The 18,348-nt window shown below is 49.7% G+C and overlaps 1 protein-coding gene and 1 long non-coding RNA gene across 10 annotated transcripts in view; one reads left to right on the top strand and one right to left on the bottom strand.

Moving 5' to 3' along the window:
* The window catches only part of ADARB1 (adenosine deaminase RNA specific B1), a 140,063-nt gene extending 135,559 nt beyond the window's left edge, over window positions 1-4,504 (bottom strand). For all 7 annotated transcript variants that reach the window (XM_033235219.1, XM_033235144.1, XM_033235482.1 and 4 more), the window contains exon 1: window positions 4,286-4,504. The gene's annotated coding sequence lies outside the window, so the exon portion shown is untranslated. The remainder of the gene's footprint in view (window positions 1-4,285) is intronic.
* Window positions 4,505-4,572: 68 nt separating this feature from the next.
* Window positions 4,573-17,184, top strand: LOC117097234. 3 transcript variants are annotated; one of them, XR_004442887.1, is made up of 4 exons: window positions 4,573-4,822; window positions 6,279-10,142; window positions 12,959-13,026; window positions 16,877-17,184. It is a non-coding gene; the product is annotated as an uncharacterized LOC117097234 (long non-coding RNA). The 3 variants fall into 3 exon arrangements; XR_004442893.1 differs by lacking the exon at window positions 4,573-4,822 and having other exon boundaries at window positions 6,253-6,664; window positions 6,752-10,142; XR_004442879.1 differs by lacking the exon at window positions 4,573-4,822 and having other exon boundaries at window positions 6,253-10,142.
* The last annotated feature ends 1,164 nt before the right edge of the window (window positions 17,185-18,348 follow it).

Here is an 18,348-nt window from a genome sequence, read left to right as displayed (position 1 = left end):
CAGACTTCCCTATCTCATACCTGGCACCAACGCCAAGTCAAAAGCTGAGTTGGAAGAATCAGGTTCTAGATGTGAAGAAATTTCAGAATTACTTTATTTCACTTGTATTTTCCTTTTTTGTGAAAGTGCATGAATGATATGATTTTAAAAGTCAATGCTTAGTCTAAGCTCTTTCGATGAGTATAAATGAATGCTGGGTAACAAGAAAGCATTGTGTCACAATCTAGCTGGCTACATTTTCCCTTTGTTAGCAGCATAAAAAATGATAATGCAACTTAAAAATTATGGCATCTTACAAATGCTGAAATTCAGTAAGCTGAATCTGATCTCACCACTTCTGCCCTGGTCTCAGGTGCCGGTACAGTCACCCAGCTTTCACAAAAGTCTAAATGATCGCCTTGCTGATATTCTCCTCCAGTCTGCGGTAGTGGAGGTGAAAAAAGCAAGCTGCAGTAAGGAGGTAAGGGTATATCCTGCCATTGCCACTTCCTGTGTGACCTTGGGTAAATCACTTAACCACTCTGTGCCTAGGTATTCTCCCCTATAACATGGGAATAATGATAATAATGCCTACTTTTTGGACTATCATGAGAATAAGTGAATTAATACATGTAAAGCTCTTAAAACAGCCTGGCATATCATAAGCCCAACAGCCAGAGTGGTACTTTTTAAAGATAAATCAGATCCTGTCATTCCCAAGGAAGGAAGAAAGGGTCTCTTAAGGCTTCCCATCACACTTAAAATCTAAATTCCTTACCACAGCCTGTGTGCTCCAAGATGCAGCTCTCCTCCACTCACGTCTCATTTCCTGCCACTCGCCCAGCTATCTGGCAGCAATGGCCTCCCTGAGGTGACCAGCATACTACAAGAAGGCTCAGGAACCAAGGCTTTCACCTAAGAGGTCCCTGTGCCTGAGAGGCTGCTGCTGCCGCGACCTCAGCCCAGCTCGCTCCATCCTCATCACCTATTTGACCTTCTCTCACCTACCCTGCCTTATTTGCCCTTCCAAGCAGTCAGGACACCAGATGCTTGTTTACTGCTCTCCTCCTTCCCAAGAAAATAAACTGCTCGAGGGCAGGAACTCTCTTCATCTGAATCTCCAATACCTAGAATAGTACCTGGGCCAGGATGCATGGGTGAATGCCTGTTGGATCAATAAGCAAATGAAATAGAACTACGTTCAAAATCACCAAACTAGAAGCAAGTACAGCTTCCATTTCACTGTACTTCCAATAAAAATACAAGGTATCTCAGAGTTACTTTCACTCCCCTTCCTGTTCCATCACAAAGACGTTAAACCTAAAACCAAAGTCACTTTTCTTTGCATATGCCTAGGACATCTTATAGGTATACAGGTAGAGAAGTGCAGCAAGCAGTACTAATCAAACTACAAAAAAAAAAAAAGTGATAATTTGATATTAATGGTCCTAGCCCAACAGCTGTCAAGCTATGGATGAAGCAAAACTCTGCAAATGGAAGGTGCAGTAAGACCCTGCCACGAAGATCTCTGTGGGCTACCGCACTGTCCCTGTCCACATCCGAGATAAAAAGTTGTCACCTTGGAAAGAAAAGTCACTCAAGGAATAAGGAAGAAATCTTAATGATTTCACCAGACAATTTTTAATTTTCCTATTTGCTTTTCCTACCTCGCATATTATGAACATACAATATAATATGGGTTTTTTTTAACACTACCATTTCCAGCACACCAAATTACAGATTTGGAAATTCCTATTTTAGAAAGTTGACACAGAAAACCATTGAGTTTTCTAATAAAATTAGACCTCTCTGAGCTTTTTGGTTTCAAACTAAGCTTGATAACTTTGCTTAACTTTTTTATAGGCTGGTAAATGTGTAACTTCATCTATTACTCTCCAAAGTTAACTACCTCCTATCTATTTAAATTATATTACTTGATCACAGAGCTAATCACAGCATTCAAAGGAATAAAACCCAGTTCTTAAGTAAAACGTACAGCTAATAAATTTTGATAATAAATAATTAGTAGGCTTTGCTTGTACCCATGTGTAAGAATATCCACTGTAGCAATGTTTGTCATATGTTAAAACATATACAACTGCGTACACACTTTGACTCCTGCTGGGACAATACACAACTGGGTGCAGTCTTTGAACCAAGTGCCCAGGGATGGAGTGGAATGAGGTTTTACCTTTCTGTAGGTATTGCGTGCATGCTGATCTTTTTAAACCTATCAATACAAATCTACTGCTTTATGCCAGAAGCATTTTTTATCTCTACCCATCTTGTTAAGTACTGCATCTCCTAGGGCCTAAAACAGGGAGGGCCTAGCACATAACAAGACACAGACAAGTATTTGTCAAATGAATTAAGTTTGTTTTATGCATTCACTGGACAAATAGAAGTTAAAAAAAATTCTTATTCCAAAAATATAAAAGAATTCAAATACTTTACAACACATAAATTCACAAAGAAGTGAAATTAGCCTCTGAGCCACGATGTTTTTTGTGGATGATGTTATCACTTCATAGCTAATCCTTCCCCCTTGGCCTCCCTGCATGAACACGTCACACCAGAGACACGTGTCATCAATTTCTCGGAGCTGGATGGATTCTCTTTAAGCCCCTGCCCCTACCAGAGGGCCTCCTTTTTTCCTTTTCAACTATAGCTTCAAATTTGACGTAGATGTAGTGGGATATACCCAGTCTTAGGAACTCTCAGACATCTAACAGGGCATCACTCACAGACAATGCACTCCTTTCAAAGCTTGTGTGAGTTCATCCTCTCCACCACAGGCAAGATATAGGCACCCAGCTCAGCCTGTCTCATCAAATATTTATCAAGCCCCTGTTGCGGCTGTCCGTGCATAGTGGACCCTGCCCTCTGGAGGAACCGCGCAGTGAGAGACAGTTAATTCTCTTATCCAAGAACGAACTGTATCAGCCAACCTTTTATCCTTTCTCCCTTTCCCCTCTGGGAAACCCTCAGCAGGCAAAAAGGATACAGCATCTCAATCCCAAGGAAAAGATGGTCATCAAAAGACAATTAGTTTTTCTATCTCCTAGGAACAACTGCTCTTAAGATAGCCTAGTGTTTTGGAAAATGCAGCTCTGGGTGTCACCTTTCGAAGCAATAAAACATACGGCTAAATTTAAGAGGAAACAAAGAGGATTAAATACATATTTGTATTCTCAATAAAAAAAACTACGATTCTATCATCTTAATCACGGAACTAAACGTAAAGAAACAAGTTTGATATCACGCCACTTTTCGTTATACTTCGAGAATGGAATGCAATAATGGTTAGTGTAAGAAGGAAATAAAACGCCTATATCAGAAGTAACAGCCCAAACCTGCTGCCCAAAAATATTAACTGCGAACGAAACACCATGGTGCATATCTCCGACACAGAAATCTGGACAGGAACACATTGTAGGTTAGGTTCTCCAGCGTGTAAATTGGGACTCCAACACGTTTCAGCGTCCACAGTCCAATATGACACCTTCCCTCGCACCCATCCACCACGCAGTAATTTTCCTTCTCCTCATGTGAACATGTCAAAAGTCACCTCGGGCCCCCAACTGCCCCAGATTGCTCCCGGTCGCTGCAGACGCCCGGCACCCGCAGGAACTTCCCCGCCCCGGGCCGCCCGCGGCTCAGAGCATCCCGCGCGGACACTGCGCCCTCGGGAGGAGACGCAGGACCGTCCAGGGCGCAGCCTCGTCCCCAACGCAGTCTCTACTCCCGGGGCACAGCGTCCCCTCCTCACAAGGCAGCCTCCACGGCCCGGGCCCAGCCTCATCCCGGGGGCAGCCTGCCGCCCCCCGCGCAGCGTCCCATGCCGGGCGCAACGTCTCCCCAGGGAAATCGCCTCCCGTCCCCCAGCGCAGCCTCCCGTCCCCGGGCGCAGCCTCGTCCCCAGCGCAGCCTCCGATCTCCGGGGCACACCGTCCCCTCCCCAAAACGCAGCCTCGGTCCCCAGGGCGCAGCCTCTTCCGGACGCACCTGCCCTCCCCGCGGCGCGGCGCATCCCACGCGGACTCGGCGCCCTCGGGAGGGGACGCGGGGCCGCCCGGGGCGCAGCCTCCTCCGGGGGCCGAGCGCCGGAGCAGACGGGCGCCCCGGGAGGGTGGATGCGAGGCGGTGCCGGGGCAGCCTCGCCTCCCCACAGGTGCCCTCCGCTCCCGCGACGGCCCGCAGCCCCGTCCCCGCCGCCAGCCCCTGCCCGGCGCTTACATAAACGCCGCCGCCGCGGGGTCCGGAGCCCGCGCCCGCCCGAGCCGCCGCGGCCCCGCGCCGCCCTCACCTCAGCCGCAGCCGCGCCGCGCTTGGTCCTCCGCACGCGCGCCCCAGGCTCCGGCCGCAGTCCCGCGCCGGGCGGCGTTCTGCCTCGTCGGCTGTGCGCAGCGGCGCGGCGTGGCCGTAGCCTCGCGCAGTCCGGAGCCCCGGCCGCCGACCTGGCCGCTTGGCAGCCGATGCCGCCGCCGCCACGGCCGCCTCAGCGCCTCAGCCCGGCCGCCGGCGGCTCCGCCCCCTCCCCGCCCCCGCCCGCCCGCCGGGGCGCGCGCACGCCGAGGGGCGGGGCCGGCGCAGCGACGCCGGACGTGCGCGCGCTCGCGCGTCCGTGTCTGTGGTAGGCAGTCGCGGCTGTGGCGTCTGCCCTCACGACCACCTGCGGCGGACGGGCGCTGGGCCCGTGAGGCTAGAGCGCGGCCGGAGCTGAGAGACCGCAGCTAGGCGGCACCGGAGCGTGGGGCGGGGGAGCGGGACCGGCCTGGCGTCGCGGCGCCGCCCGCCCGAGCACGGCCAAGGAGACCCTGCCCGCCTTCGTGTCCTCCTCTGGGTGCGCGGCTGCTGCGTTTTGGGGACGGGGTCTCACTGTCGCCCAGGCTGGAGCGCGGTGGCCCGATCCTGGCTCACTGCAGCCTCGGCCTCCCGAGCTCACGCGATCCTGCCGCCTCAGCCTCCCTGCTAGCTGGGACCGCAGGCGCCAGGCGATTGGTGTTTGCGTTTTGCGGAGGTGGCGTCTCGCGGTGTTGCCCAGGCTCCCGGCTCCCGGCTCCCGGGCCCACGCGCTCCTCCCTGCAGCGGGCGCCGCCCCGCCAGGCCCCCGCCGAGCCGCCCCTGCTTCCCCCGCTCCCGGAGTTGTCTGGGACGCGCGGGGCCCGCCCCGCATTGGATCAGGGCTGGGGGCCGGCGGGGGTCGCGTCTGTCCCGCTGGCTCCCTCTCCCCGCCCGTCATCCTTACTGTAGACTCGGGGAGAACCGGGTCGCGCGCGGCCCAGGACCCCGGACACGGTTCCCTCCGTGTCCCATTTAGTTCGCACTGACACCAGCAGCTGCTCCCAATTACCAATGTTTAGGTGATGGTGGTTTTGTTTGATTTTTTTGTTTGTTTTAGGTTGATAGTAAAAGCATTTTAAAGCTTTTTTTTTTTTTTTTTTACGGCATATGCAATAGACTTACTCCTCGATTTGTCTATATTTACTGACTGTGCCACAGTTATACCAAGAAATGTTTACACAGATGATGATAAGCATATGTAGAGATGCAACGTTTTCACAGACCAGAATAACCAGCTCCAGGCTGCAGTTCTCTACACAAAGATAAAGTTTGTTGGGCAAACTCCTGACTGCGGCGACCTGAGCCCAGAGGAGCAGCCAGGAGCGATGGGCAGAGCCGGGTGTGGACAAGCGGGTGGGTCCTGCACCTGGGTGGGGGAAGCAGCAGGCTCCAGGGTCAAGTTGAGGTTGTGCCAGCCCTGGCCTCCAGACCTCAGGCGGCCCACTCTGCCCTCGGCCTGTTTCCTCTCTTGTAAAGTGGGGAGTAAGAGACCATCACAAGCCAGGGGTGGGGTGGCACAAACTGTGATCTCAGCCACTCTGGAGACTGGGTCGGGGAGTGGAGGGGTCACTTGTGTCTCAGAGCTGGAGCTGTGGTGTGCAAGGCCCGCACCTGTAAATGGCCACTGCACTCCGGCCTGGGCAACACTGAGACCCTGGCTCTGAAAAACAACAAAACTTAAAAGATGAACACAGATGAAGTATGGGAGCCTGGTATGTGGTAAGCACTCCACAGGTGTCAGCCGCCAGCCCGCAGTCCAGGACAGGTCAGGGGGAGGCCTGCAGTCTGCGACAGGCTGCCGGCTTCCATCACTGCCTGGTGGAAAACAAGCCTGTCTTTGGGGCCCACCAGCTAACAAGTGAGCCCTTCACCCCATCTGAAGGCGAAGCACCCAAAGGGGCAACCATGGGCGACTACATAAAAATCAAGACGTTGTGTGTATTTCTGTGTAACAGGCCACCCCAAACCTCAGAGGGCGAAAACCTCTCTTCACTGCTCATGACCCTGTGGGCCTGCAGCTTGAGCCAGTTCAACTGGGACAGCTTGCCTCGGCTCCATGGGGTGTCTGCTGGACCCACTTATGGGCAGGGGCCCTCCGGCAGATCTGGGCCACGTGTCACCCACCCACCGCAGGCTGGTCGGGCCTCCCTCCCATGGTGGCTGGGCTCCATTGGCAGCAAGAGAAAGCAAATCCCCATGGTGCTTCCCTCCATCTCCCCAGGAGAAGCAGGTGAGATGGCCAGGGCCTGAGTGGATGTGAGGGACTGTGCAGGAGACGGGCACAGGAAGCATGGTTCATCAGGACGGGCACTCCAACAGTCTTCCACAGGCCTTCGCTGAGGTGCGGATTGGTATAGGGAACACAAGGGAACTCCCCAGAATGGAGGCTGCTTATGCAAGTTTCAGCTTGTTCTTTTTCTCCCTCCAGAGCAGCGGAGAGCAGATGGCGGCCAAGGCCGGGACCCTCTGCTGCTCCCACGGGCCTCTCAGGAGGCTCTGCAGGACCAGCCAGCAGCCTCTGATTCTCCCTTCCTATTCCACGGCCTCAGATGCCATCCTTTCCACAGAGACAGTTTCTGTCATGACACTATCCCTGACTTGGAGGAATGGCACTCAGAACACTCCTCTTGGTGCTGATGTCAGGGACCAAAGCAGTTTCCAGTCGCCTGGGGCCAGGACACGGCATTCCCAGCTGTTGTGGAGCATGAAGCACCAGGATGCCCATTTGGGTGGCTGTTGAGATCAGGCTCTTTGAGAAGGAATCCTGTGGTCGCCTGAGGAGGCCCAAAGAAATTTCGAGGACATCTCAGCCATCCAACCCCTGTTCACTGTGGAGGTCGAACACCAAGGTTTCTGGAGGAGGACCCTGGGTCTCCACAGAACTGCTGGCAACCATCTACTTCCCGGCCTTCCGTGCCCACCCCACCTCTGTTCTGTTGTTTACAGTCTCCTTTGTGGGAATTATGGAATAAACGATCCTTTTGGTGTCCTGGAAAATAAACCTGATGCTGGAGGGCTTGAGTGTAGGAATCCCGCTGGGCTCCCTCTGTCTGCCCCAGGAGTTAGGCTTTGCAGAAGCGTGTGAGACATCAACCGCTATGAAATGTGGTCTACACAGCATCAAAAAATCCATTTCACCACATTTTCCCTTCAGTGCAGTTACATGGCATGACCTTGTGACTGCCCCCACGAGAAGAATTAAAAGTTACACGGCCCTGCCAAAGCCTACAGGACACAGTGGCACAAAAGGATTTCCATGATCTTAGGATATAGACCCAGGCCGACTCGACAGATTAAGTGGATTTCAAACTGTGATCTCAAGCCTTCTGGGAACTGCCAGAAAGGAGGGGAAGGTGCCGAGTGGCCCAGCTGCCCAGCCTGTTCACACACTGGGCTTTCCAAAAGGAGGGGAAGGCGCCAGCCTCAGAGTGGCCCAGCTGCCCAGCCTCTTCACATACTGGGCTTTCAGTTGAAGAGAGTGTTCAAAGCTTACACATGTAAATACCACTGATCTGTGAACCCCCTTCCTGTCATGCCCAGGGACTGGCAGACTGTGGCTAGAAGGGTGGGACCAGAGGGGTGGGTCACGTGACCTGCACATGGGTGTGCTGGCCTCCCTGGGCCTTGGTGGCCAGGACAGCCTCCCTTTCCCTTTCCAGCCACACAGGGCAATCCGTGTGGATTTCTGTCTCCCCAATTACAGAGCGTGCTGCCAACCTGCTGTGTTAAGACTGGCCTGGTCTTGGTCCTGGTGTCCTAGGGCCGATGACTGACCACAGCCTTTGTGCTTTTGAAGCCCATTTGACTACAGTCCTTGTGTACAACTAAAAATGTAGCTTTAAACAATCTTGCTTTGTTTTATTTAATTCTGTCCAATCTATTTGAGAAAGGACACTCACAGGTACTTTTTAGATTGTAGCTTAAAGTGGATTATTGATTTCCTTGTTTCTCAAACATTAGGAGGAGCATAAAACTGCTAATAAGAGGTGACCAATATTTGGTGATACCATGATTTCAGACATATTAATTTTGCCCTATATTTTAAAAATAAAATAAAAAGACATGAGACTGGAGGAGCAAAAACCAGATGGTGCCAAACCGTTCGGTCAACAGCTGCCATGGTGGTGGAAACCGTGTGTGAGGCCCGACCAGCTCACAATGTGCCACCGTCTCTGGGACAACTCCCAGCTTCCACAGTGATGCAGCAGGAGCGGTCTGTCTGTGACAGGCACATAGCCCCCCCACCCCACCCCCGGACTCCAGGACCTCAAGCGGAATTCTGACTTCCAGGATGGCCCTGAGCACTTAGAGCTGGCATTGAGACAATTGTGAGTCTCTCTTTGTGCCTAGGCCTGAAAGGTTTAAATCCAGCACAGTTAGGATGGTCTCCGTCACTTGCCAGCCTAAAGAGAGAAAACGGTTAGACACACAGGGGCAGGCGAGACAGGACCATCTGATGGCCTTTCAGCGCCACAGGCAGTCTCCTGTGCATGGGTCAACATGTGGCCAGGAAAATGTCTTTGCTTCAGGGGCATTCACGTTCTAGTGGGGAGATGGCATCAGGGAGCAGCGCAGTGTGTTCATTGGGACACCATCCAGGGCAGGAAGAGAGGTGTGACAGTCAGTGCGGACCTGGCTGTGCCATGCAGCACCGGCCAAGTTGTTTGGCCTGTCTGAGCCTGTTCTACATCCAGAAGAGGGAGACAATGGGTGGAAAGGCTCCAGTGGTGACGGACAAATGCAGGCTCCTAATGGAGAGGCATGTGAACGGTTGCAGGAGTCCAGGGCGCTGCAGCTGTACTGCTGAGGTGTGTCGGAGCAAGCTGCAGGAAGCTGCACTGAGCCTTGGAGGATGAGAAGGCACTGGTGGCAGGAGTGCCCGTGGCAGAGGAAAAAGCACTTCCATGACACGTGAAGTTGGAGAAGAGAGGAGGTTTCTGCCACCCTTGGTCAGACGAGTCCTCCTGATTGGGCCACTTTGCACTCTGTAGAGACCAGGCAAAGGGAATGTGCTGCGTGGTTAAATCAGAGGTGGGCAGGCTGAGCCTGGGCCCAGTGGTGTCCGGTCAGCAGCTAAGAATGAATATTAAACATGTAAAGTGTTGGGGTGGGTGGGGGGTTATGAAGAATACATGCAGTGGGCTTCTGTGGCCGGCAGAGCCGTAGATCTTTGCCATCTGGCCCTTTACAGAGAAAGGCAATCCCTGGTTTAGCCAAAGAGGGCCTAGCTCTGGAACTGGGAGTTAGAGCAGCTGCCATCGAAGTGTATAGACTGTCTGGGAGTGGGAGAAACACAACCCAAATCAGCACTACGGGTGAAGGGATGGGGGCTCTGACGTACCCGGTGGTGTCTGCCTAGAGCTCAGGCATGCTTGTAGCTTCCGTGCAGAAGACTTCCATCAGGTGTTGACAGTGGAATTGGAAAGAGTTAAGAGGCTTTTGGAATTAGACTCAACAGGACTTAGTGATGGAGTCACTAGAGGGGTCTGGGGAGGGGAAGCATCAGAGCTTACCCAGGATCCTGGCTTGCACACATCAGTGGGTGATGGTGCTCTGGGATGACACGGGGGATGGGGAGAAGAAACCAGGCATTCCTTTTGGGTGCATTAGGTTTGCAATGCCTACAGGATGTCTGAGTGGCTGTGTTAGGAAGACAGCTACGTACGAAAGACTGATGTCCGGAGAGGAGAGCCGTGCTGGAGATGGACACTTGAAACCCTTGAAAATAGAAGACGTCACCGATCCCCTAGAGAGAGGGTGGAGAAAGGAAAGAAGGGAACCTGGCACCAGACCTGAAGAGCCTTAGCCTGGCATTAGAGGTGAGCATAGAAAGAGAAGGGAGCGTGGGAGGCAGGAAGGTCCGGCGAGGCAGGAGAGAAAAGCTAGAAGCATGTTTCCCTGGAGGCCGAGGCAGGGAGGCTGCTTGAGGCCAGGAGTTGGAGGCTTCAGTGAGCTAATACCTCACACAGCTTGTATTCTTTTGTGTCTCGATTCTTTCACTTCATCATGGATAAAGAGTGGAAAGGGAGACATAAATATGGTTACATACAGCCGAAGTCTTAGATCTAATTAAAATTCAGCAAGATTACTGAGTATAAAATTGACACACATGCACACACCCCCAAAATGATTTCTATATATCAGCAGCAAGCAACATGTAATTTGGAAGATGATGCTGTTTACAACAGTAACAAAAGTGTGAACTAAAAATAAATCAAAAAGAAGTACATGATCCTTAAGGAGAAATTCATTTTTAAAAATTACTAAAAGAGCGGGCAAATATAGACACACCAAACACCTCCAATTCTTTGTGGGATGAGTATAAATACATAAATCAAACAAAATTAGCAGCTTCACCAACTTCTTTTGAATGATACTAGATTTTTAAAATAAATCAGATGCAAAAACAGTATGGCTCCTGGTAACATATTACTCTAAAATAATGAACTAGAGCTAAGAAAAGGAGATTTTTTTTCTATTTTGCTGAGTTATGTCTTAATTATTATGTTAGCAATCTTTCCTGAGAAGCTAAAAGGTAATTAGCAACTGAAGCCAGGCAAGAGGTGGAGGAGGGAGGACGTGGGCAGGCTGTGCTCTCTGCTGTATCTCCAGGAGCTGTTCTGGTGGGGATGGAGGCTGGAGGCTGAGCCTAAGTGCAGTTGGGTTACTGACAAATTAGATGGCTCATGTGGTTATTTAAAGCCGTCTCTCTAGGGAACTTTCAACTACCATATATTCAAGATCTTGCAGTTGATAGTTTTAAACTGGAATCTCAGGGACTCGGGTTGACTGTTACCTATACAAGTCGCTCAGGGATACAGCAGCTGTGAGCGGTGGTGTGAAAAGTGACCATCATTGCGTATTTTCAAGCTTTTTTTAAGTATAATGCATACACCGAAAAGTATCCGTGTCATAAGTGTACATCTCAACACGTTAGCCCAACGTGGACACAGCTGTGAAACCTCCACCAGGGCAAGCAGCGGAACGTGACCACCTCGGCGTGTCCGGCATGCCCCTCCGCAGCCACGGCTGCCTCTGGGCCTTGAAGATAACCTCTACCCTGACTCCTACCTCCGCAGATTGGTTACGCCTGTTTTTGCTTCGCATAAGTGACATCATACAGCATGTATTCTTTTGTGTCTTGATTCTTTCACTTGACGGTGTGTTCATGAGTTCCATCAACCTGTGCCTCTGTGAACCTTCTCATACTCCTCTCTCAGTGCACGTGTGTATATGTTTCTGTTGGGTTGTGTACCAGGTCACAGGAGACACATAGGTCCCACTCTAGAAGGCACACTGATTTACCAAAGTGTTGAGCCACTTTATACTCCTACCAGCAAGTGAGGAGCTTTCCAGCTGCTTCTTGTCCACATCAACAGTTGATGTTGACACTTTGGCCACCCTGGAGGGTGATGGTGGTTTCTCGTGGTGGCTTTAATCTGTAGTTCACTAATGACCAGTGAGGTTGAGCATCTTTATATGTTCTTATTTTTCCACATGGACATCCTTTCTGGTGAAGAAGCCACAAGTTTTCTTTATTATTTATTTGTAGAAGTTATTTATATATTCCAGACCCAAACTCTTGCAGATATATGTGTTGCAAATACCTTCTCTCACTCTGTGTCTTGCATTTCCATAATCACAATGGAGTCTTTTGTTATACAGGAGTTCTTAATTTCAATGTGATCCAATTTATCTACCTTTTTTCTATGGTTAGGGTTTTTTTGTGTCCAGTTTAGAAAACTCAGCTACTCCATGGTCATGAAGGAATGCTTCTGTTATCTTTTGGAAGGTTTATTGTTTCAATTTTCAAATTTAAAGGACAATTCACCAGGAATTGTTTTTCTGTGCAGTGTGAGGTAGGGGTTCAGAGTCAGTCCATCAGTGTTGTCTGTGTTTGATGTCCAGTTGACCTAGCACTGTTTACTGACATGATTTCCCTTCTCCCTGCTGCTCTGCTGCAGAAGCTTTGTTGTAAATTAAGCATCCATATAGGCATGGGTTGTTGTTTTTTTCTGAACTATTTTGTTAGGTGCTGAGGACTAGCCTTGAACTGCTATTTCCTGTCCTAATTACTGAAACTTTCTTGTCTTCTTTTGACACCATAGAATCACAGTTCTATGCAGTTTTTTTGTTTTTCAAAATTTTCTTGGTTAGACTTGGTATTTCGCATTTTCATTTAAATCTTTCAATTAGCTTATCAGTTTCCTCAAAATATTCTGCTAGAATTTTTATTAGACTTGCATTGAAGCTATAGATCATTTGGTGAGAATAGATATTCTCACAATATTGAGTGCTCCAATTCATGTTTAGCCATACATTGATTTAAATATTCTCCAATTGTTCTCATTATCTTCTAGTCTTCTGTGTAGGTATTACACACTTAGTCCATTAGATTTATTCCCAGACATTTGGTGCATTGGATGATCAATTTAAAATGTTCCCTATTTGTATTTTGTAACCACTGGTTTCTGGTTTATTTAGAATGCAATTGATCTTTGTGTATTGACCTTGTACCAGTAGTCTTTCGAGATTCACTTAATAATTTCAATAGTTATCTGTAGATTTTATTGGGTTTCTTACATACATATCATTTTGTTTGTAAATAATCACTTTTTCATTTTTTCCTTTCCAGTCATTTTATCCTTTATTGCTTTCTTCTTGGCTTACCTCACCGGTTGCTGCTGAAAAGAAGTGTTAGTGGTGAGCATCCTTATTTTTTTCCTGACCTCAGAGGGGACACTTTCAATATTTCACCAGTAAGTGTGAGATCTGTGGTAGGATTTTTAAATATAGATCCCCGCAATGAGATCAAGGAAGCTCCCTTCTATCTCTCCTTTACTAAGAGTTTCTTTTCCTGAATGCATGCTGAGTTGTATCACATTCTTTCTTCCGCATTTATTGAGATGATAGTATGATTTTTCTGCTTCATTATATTAATACAGTGAATTAAGTTGATTAAAGTTTAAATGTTATACCAAATTGCATTTCTGGAAAAAGCCCAACTTGGAAAGAGCCCGGGATATACCCCAGGATCCTTCTAGCACATCCCCCTCTCTGCTTGCCCACCCACCTTGCTTCAAGGACAAGGAGTGGAAGAAATAAGGAAAATGGTGAAGAAGCCCGGGTCTCAGGGCCCCACCTGGCCATGCTGTGGCCTAAGGCATGTGGCAGGGGGGACTTTTGTGACTTGGCTGGGGGTGGTGAGGGGCTGCTGTGGCCTAGGTGGTGGGGAGTCTGTGGCCTGGGTACGGGGGCATTGCTGACTACCGTGGCCTGGTCCCCCTCCCCAACTGCATCCTGGCCGTCGGGGGCTGCTGTGGCCTGGCCCTGCCTAGCAGATGAGAGGCTCCAGGCCTCATTTTCTATTGAGTGCATGGAGACAGCTCTGGTTGATGTGAGACCAGGTCACTTACTGGACATGGGTCCCTTCCTTGGGCTTCAGTCTCCTCATCAGAGAGGCTACTGTAAAGTCATGAGTCAACAAAATGTCCCTCAGGCAAACTGTGTAAAAAGAAAGTATAAACTAAACATTAAATATCCCATCAGCCACAGAAATGTGAGGCACCGTTCCCGCCTCTACTGAGGTTCAGAGACTCGCCCTTCCCCAGCACCATCCACTGTGGGGTGCGGCGCTCAGTGTTTGCCAGCAGCCTAAGGTCTTCAAGGGGAAAAGTCTCTCTGTCATCGTATGCTGACCACCATGGAGACTTGTGATGGAGCTACTCATCAGTTCTTCGGCCAGTCTCTTTTTAGGGGGAAGGGTCTCCCGGCTGTCATCAATGCCTCAGGGGACGGAGGGGAGGGAGGGCACATCTGGAGGGGTGCAACCCCAGATGGCCCCACGAGAACCAGGAGGGGCCCTGGTGGCAGCAGGAGTTCAGGCCCAGGAACAGGTCCCAGGCTCCCTCTTGTCCCAGCTCCTTCCTGGACCTCCTGGGAACACAGCACGCATTCCAGAGAGATGAGAGCAGTCATAGTCTATGCGGGTTTGCTTGAATGGCATACGATATAAGCCCACCTATTTTTGCTTTCTAGAATTCCACTTCTATTTTTGGTGGAATATGAAAGCTTTGACTATTTCCCAAAGTGGAAAAACACATATTTTTCCTTGACTGTCTGGTAATATCTTTGTTGCTCATTAAATAAATGCATTCAGTCTGCATGGGTGCTCAGTGAAGCCCCTTCCCGATCCCCTGAGCACGAGCTGGCTGTGTGCACCACACACAGATCCTTTCTCAAGCTCTCCTGCATTTTATTTATTAAAGCTTCAGCACTTCACACATATCCTAGTGGGTAGATCTGAATAAGAGCATCAGATGTGCCCACCACTCTGCAGCTAAGGACTGCAGAGAAGCCTCTCCATGAGGATTCCAGTGCTTAGGTCCCAGGCCCCACCCCTCATGTATCTCTAAAATAGAAGAGGAGGAGGGGGAGGGAGAGGAAGAAGACGGGTGGGAGGGTAGGAGGAAGGGGAGGGGCACTTCCACCCCTTCCACTGCCTTGAGGATGTGTGCGGTGGACACATGGTGACTATGGAAGGAATACACCTACCTAAGCTCACCCCCACCAGCGTATTAGCCTCCATTACAACCACTAATTCTTTTGGTATTTTGCAACAGGGTTTCACTCCGTTGCCCAGGCTGGAGTGCAGTGGCACAACCATGGCTCACTGGAGCCTCCACCTGCCCACTCAACCAATCCTCCCACCCCAGTCTCTGCAGTAGCTTGAGACCACAGGTGCACACCACCACACTCAGCTAATTTTTTCATTTTTATTTTTTGTAGAGACAAGGTCTCCTTATATTGCTCAGGTTGGTGTCAAACTTCTGGGTTTAAGTGATCCTCCCATCTTGGCCTCCCAAGGTATTGGGATTACAGGTGTGGGCCACTGCACCAGGGCTTAGTGGGTCTATTTCTTGACTCTTTATTCTGTTCCATTGATCTGTTTGTTTTGCTTCCCACAGACACCACATTATCTTGAATCCTATAGCTTAAGAAAAAGACGCTGGTGTCATTCTTGCAGACTCTGTGCAGGATTGTTTGCCCTGTTCCAAGTTCTTTGCCTTTCCATTAAACTTTTAGGATCAGCTGGTCAATTTCTACAACAAAGCCTGCTGGAATTTTTACTAGAATAATATTGATCTTTCAGGAAGGATGGACAGCTTTATAATACTGAATCTTCCAATCCATGATCATGGTATATCTGTCTGTCTCAGTACATTCCGGCAGCTATAACAAAGCATCTTTGACTGGATGGCTTACAAACAACAGAAATCTATTTCTGGCAGTTCTGGAGGTTGAGAAGTTCAAGATCAATGTGTCTGGTGAAGGTCCAGGCTCCCCAGCCTCTGGCTCCAGAACTTATACCCTTTGCCTGGTGTTCTCAGGCCTTTGGTTTGGAGTGAGGGTTTTACCATCAGCTTCCTTGGTTCTGGGGCTTTTGGACTTGGACTGAGCAACACAGCCAGCATCCCTGGCTCTCTAGCTTGTGGATGACTTGTAGTGGGACTCCTCAGGCTCCACAATTGACAGTGCCTTCTTGCTATGGCCTCACGTAACAGAAGGTACTAGATAGCCCTCTGCAGTGCCTTTTTTTTTTTTTTCCGAGACAGAGTCTCGCTCTGTCACCCAGGCTGGAGTGCAGTGGTGCAACCTCGGCTCACTGCAACCTTTGCCTCCAAGGTTCAAGCCATTCTCTTGCCTCAGCCTCCCAAGTAGCTGGGATTACAGGTGCCCACCAACACACCCAGCTAATTTTTTGTATTTTTAGTAGAGACAGGGTTTCACTATGTTGGCCAGGTTGGTCTCAAACTCCTGACCTCATGATCTGCCTGCCTTGGCCTCCCAAAGTGCTAGGATGATAGGTGTGAGCCACCGCGCCTGGCCTACAGTGTCTTTTATAAGGAAACGAATCCCATCACAACGACTCCACCCTTATGACCAAACCACCTCCCAAAAGGCCTCACCTCAAAGAACCATCACCTTGGGGGTCAGAATTTCAACATATGAGTTTTAGGGGCACAGAAATATTTAGACCATAACACTCACAATGTGTTTACATTGTCTTTAAATTCTACCAGCTGTGTTTTGCAGTTTTCAGGGTAAAGGTCCTGCACATCTCTGTTAGGTTTCTCCAGAGAAACAGAACCAGTAGTATGGGTGGATAGATGGGTAGATGGAGAGAGGGAGAGAGAGAGAGACAGACAGGCAGACAGGTAGATAAGATAGTTGAGAGGGGATTTATTAGGGGAATTGATTCATATGATTGTGGGGTCTGAGGAGTCCCACTGCAGGCCGTCTGAAAGCTAGAGACCCTAGCGTCCTGGGAGTATGACTCGGTCCAAGTCCAAAAGCCCCAGAGCCAGGCAAGCTGATGGTAGAAGTCTCAGTTCAAGGTCAAAGGCCTGGGAACCCAGAGGCAGAGGATGAAAGCCCTGGAGCCAAAGGCTGGAGAGGCTGGCATTGTCCAAGGGCAGGAGAGGACCAGTGCATCCCAGCTCCAGCAGGGAGCTCCACACATTCACCTTTTCTCTGTCTCTGTTCTCTCTAGGCCCCCAATAACTGGATGATGCTGTCCACCCTGAGGGAGAATCTCCCCAGTCCGGGACTGGGACCTGCTTCCCACAGCCCGGCAGACGGATGCCGGGTCTCGTGGATGAGAGGCAGCACCTGGCTGTGGTTGAAGTTTGCGTTCTCTAAGGATGAGTGAGTGGACAGGTTTAAAGCGTTTAAGGCTCATTTTAATCTTTTTGGGGGAACTGTCTCTTTGTGTCCTTTTCCTGTTTGTCTATCTGATTTCTGATCCTTTGTCATCAATTTGTACGAGTTCTTCATTTATTAAGGATGTTGGGGCTGGGCATGGTGGCTCATGCCTGTAATCTCAGCACTTTGGGAGGCCAAGATAGGCGGATCGCTTGAGGTCAGGAGTTCGAGACCATCCTGACCAACATGGTGAAACTCCGTCTCTACTAAAAATACAAAAAAATTAGCCAGACGTGGTGGCGCACACCTGTAATCCCGCCTACTCAGGAGGCTGAGGCAGGAGAATTGCTTGAACCTGGGAGGTGGAGGTTGTAGTGAGCTGAGATGGCACCACTGCACTCCGGCCTGGGTGATGGAGTGAGACTTTGTCTCCAAAAAAAGGAAAGAAAAAAGGACTTTGGCCCTTCATCTGTGGCTTACGTTGCAAATATTTTCTCCTAGTTTTTCATTGGTCTTTGTTTATGGTGTTTTCTTTTGGCTGTGCAAAATATTTTTCCTTTTTTATACCCATATTTAGCAATCTTTTCTTTTCTTTGAGTCATAGTCTACCCCTGCACCCAGGTGACGGAAGAATGCACTCATGTCCTCTTCCAGGACTTGTCTGAGCTCCCGTTTCGTACGTGGGTTCCCGAGCCGCTGAAGTGTATTTTTGTGTGTGGCATGAGGCAGACCTCTCATCTTTTCTCCAAGCCCATCTGGTGTGCACCCCTACCCTGTTATTCAGAGTCCACTTGTGCTCCAGAGGTTTGAGGCACCCCCTTTATCTCATGCTGACCTCCCAGGTGCATGGGCCTCCTTCAGGGCTTCTCGTCCACCCTGTGTCTGTCTGTCCAGCACAACCCGCTGGAGGACGCTGTGCTGTCAGCAGGGCTGAGGCTGTCAGGGAAGGGGTGCAGGTGGCAGAACTAGACTTTCTTTTTCAGGGGTTCCTGGCTGTCTTTCAGGGATAAGTATTTATTGGGATAAGATTCATTTATGTGAAGCTCAGCAGTCCTTCAGTTTTACTCCATTTCTTTTTCTTCTATTAAATTCAAGGAAAATCCTTAACTTTCCCATCTACTCAACAATCAGCTTGCGTGTTCTGTCCACGTCTTGCACAGGGCCTGGCCTCATCTGACATGAATGAGGGGCGTTTCTGGGCAAGGGGTCTGGCAGTGACATTTGTGGTTTGTTGTTGCTTTCTTTTTTTGTAACTTTCGGTATTGTTTGCCTCTTGACAATATGCATGCATTCTTCCTGTGAGGAAACCAAGTCATTATT

The sequence above is a fragment of the Trachypithecus francoisi genome, unplaced genomic scaffold (assembly GCF_009764315.1).
Source record: "Trachypithecus francoisi isolate TF-2019V2 unplaced genomic scaffold, Tfra_2.0 Contig00090, whole genome shotgun sequence".
Taxonomy (NCBI): Eukaryota; Metazoa; Chordata; class Mammalia; order Primates; family Cercopithecidae; genus Trachypithecus; species Trachypithecus francoisi.
This window is presented reverse-complemented; position numbering and strand designations above follow the sequence as displayed.